Below are 9,898 nucleotides of genomic sequence, written 5' to 3'. Positions count from 1 at the left end.
TGTACTATCAAGAATGTTGAAATGGGCGTTACGTACAATTTGTATCAACACCAACATGTGTCACTTGTTTTCAACAAAACGTTTTTAAAACATTGTTCTCAACTATAAAAGCATACACTTTTGTTCAACAATAAGTTCTTACAATTTGTTTTTTAAACAATCAATGTAAATCTTACAGAGGAAACAGCCAGGCTGTTGGTGTTTGGCATGGGGTCAAGTTGACGGGTTGTCTTATCCCGTGTAAACAGAAGGATGACGAGCATACTCGCGTGCACGAAACAGACTTGATTTCCTTCCTCCAGCCCTTGTACCATGATGTGGCATACCAATTTTTCACAATGCCTCCCCCCCCCCCCCCCCCCCCGTGAGGAAAACGTTCACATGTTCGTCTCGGTTTTCATGATATACGATAATAATAATAATAATAAAGATAGCTTATATAGCGCCGCTTCACAAATTTAACTATGCTCTTAGCGCTGTACATCGAGATATAACAATTTCAATAATATAAATACAAAGATGATATTATAATAATACACATTTACAAATATCACTCACGTGCATACATCCTCGTGCACACCACGCGCATACACACTCCCACTCATTAACAAGTGCTTCCATCCCCCTGCCACTGAGATGTTCATATACCCCCCTGGACAAGCTCACACCATGTCCGTCTCCTCTCTGGACTGTACATGTATACACTCAGCAAGAAAAGGAAAGACACATGCACAGCCTAGCGGTGACCTTATAATTACTTTTTTACTGTCGATATGTCGAAGTAACAGAAACAAACTTCGCTCTCGAAATTCTCTGTCGCTCCCTCCAAAAACATGCAAAAGTGAGAGTTTTTTCTTTCTTTTTACGTGACGCCTTGATCCACGTAACACCATCTGTTCAAAATGTGTTTGTCTTTTGACATTAACGATTTGACTTCCAAAGCGACGGTTAACAAGTCGTTTGAAGTGATATCACAACATTTAGTCAGTCGGTATCAAACTGAAAGATCAGCACGACAAACCAGTCATCGCCGGGACTCTATTTAGATAGTCTCGGCTAACCTGTCTCGGCGACACGCTCGTCTCCGCGAAGCATGCGACCGCGTAGTACATGTAATTACTGAACCTATTTCCTTTCATTCTGAGCTCATTTGCAGAGTAAACGCAACATATCTTTTATATTTTTTAATTCAGGAGATGAGGAATAAAATGCAATCAAGTTTAATCGGCCTCCTTAAATTTAATTTTAATGACAACTCTAATGAGCGAACTAGGTAACTAATTGTTAAACCTTTGAGCTGAAATGCAATCCTATAGTCCGGACTTCGTCGGAGATTGCTTGACTAACTTTGCCATCACATTGGTTGAAACATGAGGGGGTGACAGTGCTGCCTCAACTTTCACAAAAAGCCGGATATGACGTCATTAATGGCACACACACCCACACACAATTCTAGGGATATTATACCCACGAACTTACATGTGAAGTTGCATGCAGATCGGTCCAGTAGTTTTCTCGGAATCACTTTATACACACATATACACCACAACCCTCATCTCGATTCCCCGTCTTTGTCAAAACATTAAATGTAAGAAAGGATCATATTATGATTGTGTCATTAACCTACGCCAAGAGTATCGTTTTATTTCGACACATACCGAAAGCAACCGATTGGGATTGTGCATGCTGTCATTTTTGAGTAACTGTTTTAAGATTAGGATTCGATATGAGGGGATTGTGTTTGTGTGCGCATGTGTGAGTGCGTGCTTGCGTGCGCATATGTGTGTGTGTGTGTGTGTGTGTGTGTGTGTGTGTATGTGTGTGTGTCTGTGTGTGTGTGTGGGTGTGTGTGTGTGTGCGTGTGTATGTGTGTGTGTGTGTGTGTGTGTGTGTGTGTGTGTGTGTGTGTATGTGTGTGTGTGTGTGTGTGTGTGTGTGTGTGTGTGTGTGTGTGTGTGTGTGTGTGTGTGTGTGTGTGTGTGTCAAATGCCCTTGACATTTTAAATGCATCAAACATCTACACAGAGCACGTTCACGGTGGCTATATAATAAGGACTTATTTGAGAGGAAAAGAGAAAGAAGAGTCAACATATTGCCCAAAGGGAAGCAAATCGTTGAAAGACTGACTTGAAGAAAACGGGATTGTTTCCCCTGGTACTTCTTTGTCTTTGTGTTCTTCACGTTGTTTCCACTCTGACGGAAACATGCTTCTACTTATTCTACTTCAACTACTACGACATTACAACAACATTAACATTTGCTACTACTACTAATACTACTACTGCTACCGCTACCACTACTACTACTCCCGCTACCGCTACTACTACTACAACTACTTCTACTACTACTACTGCTACTCAGTTCTACTACTACTACTACTACTACTACTACTACTACTTCTAATACTACTACCACTACTACTACTACTACTACTCAGTTCTACTACTTCTACAACTACTTCTACTACTTATACTACTACTCAGTTCTACTACTACTACAACTACTACTACTACCACTACTACTATTAGGGCCTACAGTTCTACCTTGTCTTTGCGTAATGTGGTGTGCTAGGCAATGTGCTGACTACTACTACACGTGTGCATGTGTATGTTGTCTGTATCTTTATCCGACTATTTGTGTCTGTCGGCCCCTCATTGTGTGTGTGTGTGTGTGTGTGTGTGTGTATGTGTGTGTGTGTGTATGTGTGTCATTGTGTGTGTGTGTGTGTGTATCACTGTGTGTGGGTGTGTGTGTGTGTGTGTGTCACGGTGTGTGTGTGTGTGTGTGTGTGTGTGTGTGTGTGTGTGTGTGTGCGTGTCACTGTGTGTGTGTCACTGTGTTTGTGTGTGTATGTGTGTGTGTCACTGTGTGTGTGTCACTGTGTGTGTGTGTGTATGTGTGTGTGTCACTGTGTGTGTGTCACTGTGTGTGTAGTGTGTGTGTGTGTGCGTGCGCGTGTGTGTGTATGTGTGTGTGTCTGTGCGTGTGTGTCTGTGTGTGCGTGTGTGTGCGTGTGTGTGTGTGTGTGTCTGTGTGTGTGTATGTGTGTAGAGCGATTCAGACCAAACTACTGGACCGATCTTTACATGACCGAATTTCACATGAGAGTTCCTGGGTATGATATCCCCGAACGTTTTTTTCATTTTTTTGATAAATGTCTTTGATGACGTCATATTCGGCTTTTCGTGAAAGTTGAGGCAGCACTGTCACGCCCTCATTTTTCAACCAAATTGGTTGAAATTTTGGTCAAGTAATCTTCGACGAAGCCCGGACTTCGGTATTGCATTTCAACTTGGTGGCTTAAAAATTAAAAATCTGAAAATTGTAAAAAAAAAACCTTTTTTATAAAACGATCCAAATTTATGTTCATCTTATTCTCCATCATTTTCTGATTCCCAAAACATATAAATATGTTATATTTGGATTAAAAACAAGCTCTGATAATTAAAAATATAAAAAATATTATTAAAATTAAATTGTCGAAATCAATTTAAAAACATTTTCATCGTATTCCTTGTCGGTTCCTGATTCCAAAAACATATAGATATGATATGTTTGGATTAAAAACACGCTCAGAAAGTTAAAAGGAAGAGAGGTACAGAAAAGCGTGCTATCCTTCTCAGCGCAACTACTACCCCGCTCTTCTTGTCAATTTCACTGCCTTTGCCGTGAGCGGTGGACGGACGATGCTACGATGCTGAAAAATGGCATTGCGTTCAGTTTCATTCTGTGAGTTCGACAGCTACTTGACTAAATATTGTATGTTCGCCTTACGCGACTTGTTTTACTTGAATTTAATGTCAGTTATTTCTCAACAAGATTTAGTTTTTCGATCTTGCATATCACAAGCCCAACCAACATTTTACATTGTTTAGTGAGGAAAAAGTCATACTGACTCATGACAATAGCACAGTTTGCCAAAGGCATTATCTGTTGTTGCGTGTGTATGTGTGTGTGTGTGTGTGTGTGTGTGTGTGTGTTTGTGTGTGTGTGTGTGTGTGTGTCACAGTGTGTGTGTGTGTGTGTGTGTGTGTGTGTGTGTGTTTTCAAAAAAAGCAACAGCTTTCACGCTCTACAATATCCTAAGACATGTCGGGCGCTATTTTTCAGAGAAGAGTGAAGGGTGTAGCTGCATGCGGATCTTTGACGTCACTGGTTTGTAGTGAATCTATGGATGTCATCATGCCTCAGTGATTGTGTCTCTACTCTATACAATGGACCTTTGTGACTTTATGCTGTACAATATGACGACACAAAGAAACAGGATGTTCCTTGTGGATACTATTTCAACAGGTTGGTCGGTGATTTGAATTAGGCATGAGGGGGAAAGTACTGTAGTTTTCAATCGAGATTCATTTCTAACATCATAAGGCCGGCAACAAGCAAGTATACAACCAACGAACTAACTGGCCAACTATCCCGCGTCACCAACTAACAAACCAACCAACCGGCAGATCAACCCAGGTCACCTTAATTACGACAACCACACAGTTACGCAAGCAAGCAAACAAACACATAATGAAGCAAACAAAGGGAAGTAAGTAAGCAAACAAAAAAGTATACACACAAAGAACAACAACACAACGTGCGTTATATGGACTCTTACCCCAGTCATCATAACTATACACCTCACTGTGTATGTATTTTATCGACGCTTGGCACCATTGCCCAAAGCACACCCTACATTGTACGAGTAGTGTGGAGAAACACGTTTTGTCAGATCGCTTTCTTACTGCATAGTACACTTGAGATGGGCATCACCCCCCCCCCACGGCCCTCAACCCGCCGTCATGGTTAATATCATTCCCTCCCTAGCCTGTGTCTGTGTTAGAGGCAACGCGGAAGCTCAATTCTGTCTAACCTAACTTATTTGGCGTAGACTGCAACAGGCATAAGATGTCTTACTGTCATTTTATTAAATTATGCTTACGTTCAATTTTGTAATAACAGTGAAACGCACTCGCTTTCGTGGAATGTACGATTTGAATGAACCGAAATAGTTACAATTGTCTGACTGCAAGTTTTCTTACACTTTCGCAACAGAAGAAGGTTTTGCGCAGATCGAAAGGAGTTTACGTACATGCATAATCTTGCTGCAAAATGTATGTTTAATGAACTAATCATGAAACAGAGCGTACCAAATACAACCTTGTTCATTTTGCCTTCAACGTGTGGATGATTCAGAATGATTTTTTTTAAATGTTGTGTTGGTTGACTGAGACCAAGGTAGGGTTCAAAAAAGCCACAGAGCTTTTTCCTCTCTATTTTAGTTTCTGACTTCTTAAAAAACGCACATATAACATCCTTATGATCGACATTTACAACCGCACTAAAATCAACGAGACTATGAATGTCATTAACAGCACGCACAGATGTGTGTTTTGTGACTTTGCATTCATGATGCGTTGCAATTGAATTCCCTTAAGTGCAACCGTGTATTACTTCGTGGAAATTAAGGTAACGAGACAAAGTGAGAAAACTTGTGCATATTCCAATTTCACTTTTCGACATTTTGGGTACAAAAGGAACTCGATGTAAATTGAAGATTGAAGAAAGCCCCTTAGCGCGTCAAGTGTGCTTCCTATTGTTTCTTTGAACATTGCTGTAATGAATAGATACACATTGGTTTTTTAAACGACCACACAACTGATGGATTATGTTTATAGCTTGTACCAAAGGCATGCTTACATTATACTAATTGGCATATCAAATATCACGCCGTTTGGACGTGTGTCTAATGAATTATCTGCCCAGAACATGTACACTGTTGCACTTCTTTGCTTCCCCAAAAGTTAGTATTATTCATTACACCAAATCATTTAGATTAGGAGAGCTATCTTAATTGTCTCTACTCACACACATCGCCTATATATGTATCAAACAGAGTACATGTATTACAGAGTGAGACTTTGTGAAAGGGTGGGCAGGTGGGTGAATGAGCCGGGTGGTGTGGTTATGCTACCTGCGTATCTCCCATCACATTTTACTCAACAGGGCGTGCCGCGAATCGTCCTATGTCAGTGTATCGAAGAAGGAAAACTCCCTCGCCTGTTTTTCCTTCCCTATTGTTCTCATATTTTCATACACTGACGGGTGTCATGTGGCATCTCTTCGCAGAATTTTATGAAAGGCATGGCCCTGGTTATAATTACTTTCCTCGTTGTACTCGAGTCACTACTCTACACTTTGAGGCGCAGATATGTGCTGTGTTTTGGAGACCGTCTTGGTATACAGACACAAAGACAGCAGACACTGAACGTGTGTGACGTGCCTCACCATGGAGTGGAGTTACCTGGTGCTGGTGTTGTGTTGTACGCTGCCTGTCGCGCGGGGACAAGGATATGGTAAGCAACAAATGAATTGAATGTTTAAAAAAAAACTGTGTATCAAGTGTCATACATTAATTGTCTCCTTAAAGGTACAATTGTTCCAGTGAAAAAACAGTGATGCTCACCATTTAAGATTTGTCCAAGCTTTTGCATCCATCAGGGTTTGTTTAAAATCAAGCAATTTTTTTTTTAAAGCTGGTCGCCTCCTGTGCAAATCAGGAATAAGCTAACAAGGCAAATTGATACTAGCTCCCGTTATAACATCCAATCTGAACAGAAAGCTAGTGGGATACATGTTGAGGGATGGTGTATGTCCAAGAGAAGGGTGGTAGTATAATATATCCCATGTTAAAGCCTGGACAGATCTGATATAGTATAAGCAACACTGTTTTCATGGGATGGGTTGTGTCGTTCATTTCCAAAGAAAGTGGCATTTGCTTATTATCATGATTCTTTCCGAATTGTTGCATTTCTCATCGTAGTAAAGTCCAGTTGTCGCATGATATGACATGTCGGTGTGTACGTGCAGTGAACGTGGCAAAAGGAAAGAGCTACATCAATAGCGGCGTTTCATCCGGATCCTCCAGACCCGCAAATGACGGTTCAACCGGCTCTTGTTTGAGTCTGCCGTCATATTGGGAAGTGGACCTGGGCAGAAAATATCCCGTATTCAATATCACCATCCACAGTGAGCTTTTTGTCAAGACAACAATTTAATGCTGATTGGAACAAGAACAAGGATCATTTTTAATTGATCCTGTTTTTTCTGTTGTTGTTTATGTGTCTCCTAGTACACGTGTCCAGTTTAAAAGCCTTCTATGTCCACAAGCCAGTTGTGTACTCAATAACAATTACTTAGACCACCACCATCTCTCTCTCTCTCTCTCTCTCTCTCTCTCTCTCTCTCTCTCTCTCTCTTTTTTTCTCTCGCTCTCTCTCTCTCTAAATATCTTTTTGGCTCCCTCCGTGGTCTGTCTCTCTGTCTCTCTGTTTCTCTCTCTCTCTCTCTCTCTCTATCTCTCTCCCTCTCTCTCTCTCTGTCTGTCTCTCTGTCTCTGTCTCTCTCTCTCTCTCTCTCTCTCTCTCTCTCTCTCTTTTTTTCTCTCGCTCTCTCTCTCTCTAACTATCTCTTTGGCTCCATCCGTGGTCTGTCTCTCTGTCTGTCTCTCTCTGTCTCTCTGTTTCTCTCTCTCTGTCTCTCTGTCTCTGTCTCTGTCTCTCCCTCTCTATCTGTCTCTCTCTCTCTCTCTGTCTCCCCCTCTCTCTCTGTCTCTCTCTCTCTCTCCCTCTCTCTGTCTCTGTCTCTCTCTCTGTCTCTGTCTCTCTGTCTCTCTGTCTCTCTGTCTCTCCCTCTCTATCTGTCTCTCTCTCTCTCTGTATATCCCTCTCTCTCTGTCTCTCTCTGTCTCCCTCTATCTCTCTCTGTCTCTCTCTCTCTGTCCCTGTCTCTCCTTCTCTCTCTCTCTCTGTCTCTCTCTCTCTCTCTCTGTCTCTCTCTCTCTCTCTGTGTCTTTATGTTTGTTTGTCTCTGTCTCTGTGTCTCTCGGTCTCTGTCTCTCTGTCTCTCTGTCTCTGTGTGTCTCTCTGTCTCTGTGTCTCTGTCTCTGTCTCTCTCTCTCTCTCTGTTGTCAAAATATCAACCTCATCCGCATGTAGATGTCTGGAAAGTTGTTTTAAAAAGAGGCAATGAAGAATATCACTCAAACACGTATTAAAAGGCAAACTCATTTTCGTGAATACGTTTGGCTCACCGACTTAGATCTAGCCAGGATATGGCAGTGGATCAGACCGCATCCCCACCTCCCCCCCCCCCCCCCCCCCCGATTGGTCACATATAGAAATTAATATGTAAGCGCCTAGGGCTATATCTAGATTAGGCGCATAAAAATGATCACAATAATAATAATAATAATATAGCATTTGAACAGCGTGTGTGCTGCTTTTTGCGTTATCCCAGCGAAGCTGGGGGTATCCCACAAACGCTATTCACGACTTTCCGACCTTGACATTGTAGTTAGGGTCATGTGGGTGTCGGCATTACTGTCCAATCAGAAATAATCGATGATCATCTCCGAAGTGTGTTCCGGTCCGGATAGTTGGGCTTGTATGTTGCAAAATCATTCAAATCATGCAACAAACACCACATTTAGCAAAAATGGAGAGTTTTATGTGCTTAACAAAACCTGATACAGAGCCACCGCGAAACACAAAAAAAATCGGTAGTTTTTAAACAATTTTTTTAAATGGTCGCCAATGTAAACGGTTGGGTATATTAGGCATATTTCACTTCATGTGATTAACAACAAATTTGGCGTAAATGGACATTTGTTTTGGCTTAACAAATCTGATACAGAGCCAGCGTGAAAAAAAAAAGAAATCAGTAGTTTTTTAACAATTTTCAAAATGGCCGCCAATGAACAGGGTATTTAGGCATTTTTGATGCTACAATACATTCTCTTGCAATAGAAACTAACACAACAATTTTTAAACAAAACAATACATGTATTGTTGGTGCAGAGAATGATTGGACGGTGTGGGTGGCAGGGTTGAAGAATTTGTGGATTACCTAAACTGTGCAAAAAAAGTATATTGCACCAATTTTCATACCAAAACATTCATTCCTGTGCCGTTGTATTCAATGTATGCTATTGATGGCACTCAACTTGGCTATCTGGAACACCTTTTTGGTGGCCTTTACATGGGTTACTTGACCGCCGCCCAAATAAGGGTACCCCAAAAATAAAACTGATAAAAATGTCACGTATCAACTCAAAAGTCGACTAAAATTCATAATCGCTGTATTTAGAAAACGTTGTTTGTTCTCATGTGTTTACACAACTGGCACATTCCGGCAAGTGGCCATACTCAAAAGAAACGTTGGCAGTACTTGAAACAACCATCTGTCATATATATTATATACATGCGAAGTCAAAAATATGTGGGATGTAAGTCAACAAACTTGTGGCAGTTTTTCAAATATTATTTCGTGAAGATTTGAAAGTGTACTCAAACGGTTGAACTACGCCTCGTGTGTAGACACACATTCCTGAAAGTTTCAACGCAACCTACTTGGTCATTGCTAAAATACATGGATTTTAGTTGACTTGGGTATCCCTCAAATTTGACACATAAACCTCTCATCCGTGAGATCGACACATACATCAGTAGGAACAATGGCACAACACTGGAAATATGCAAGATGGCGAAATAAAACAACCTGTTCTGGATGGATAATCAAGTTGACTTTCTCTTTGTATGCAACAGTGACCCAGTTGCGCCTCAGGATTTGTCGTCGGCTTTTTAAAAGGTACCCTACGTTTTTGTCACATCCCTTTGTCACGTCAAGGGTATCCTTATTTTGATGGCGTTTAAGTGACCCCTGTAAATACATCTTCTTTTGTAAAAAAAAAAAGTGCCAGATAGCGAAGATGCGAGCCTTTAATGACATAGAAAGTTTGAATAAAATGACACAGGAATAAATGTTTGAGTTGGGGTATGAAAATGGGTGCAATAATTGTTTTGCACAGTTTAGATGCTGACAGTTTTCACGGGCATGCAAGCACATTTGC

The sequence above is a fragment of the Littorina saxatilis genome, unplaced genomic scaffold, assembly GCF_037325665.1.
Source record: "Littorina saxatilis isolate snail1 unplaced genomic scaffold, US_GU_Lsax_2.0 scaffold_1149, whole genome shotgun sequence".
NCBI classification, from domain to species: domain Eukaryota; kingdom Metazoa; phylum Mollusca; class Gastropoda; order Littorinimorpha; family Littorinidae; genus Littorina; species Littorina saxatilis.
This window is presented reverse-complemented; position numbering follows the sequence as displayed.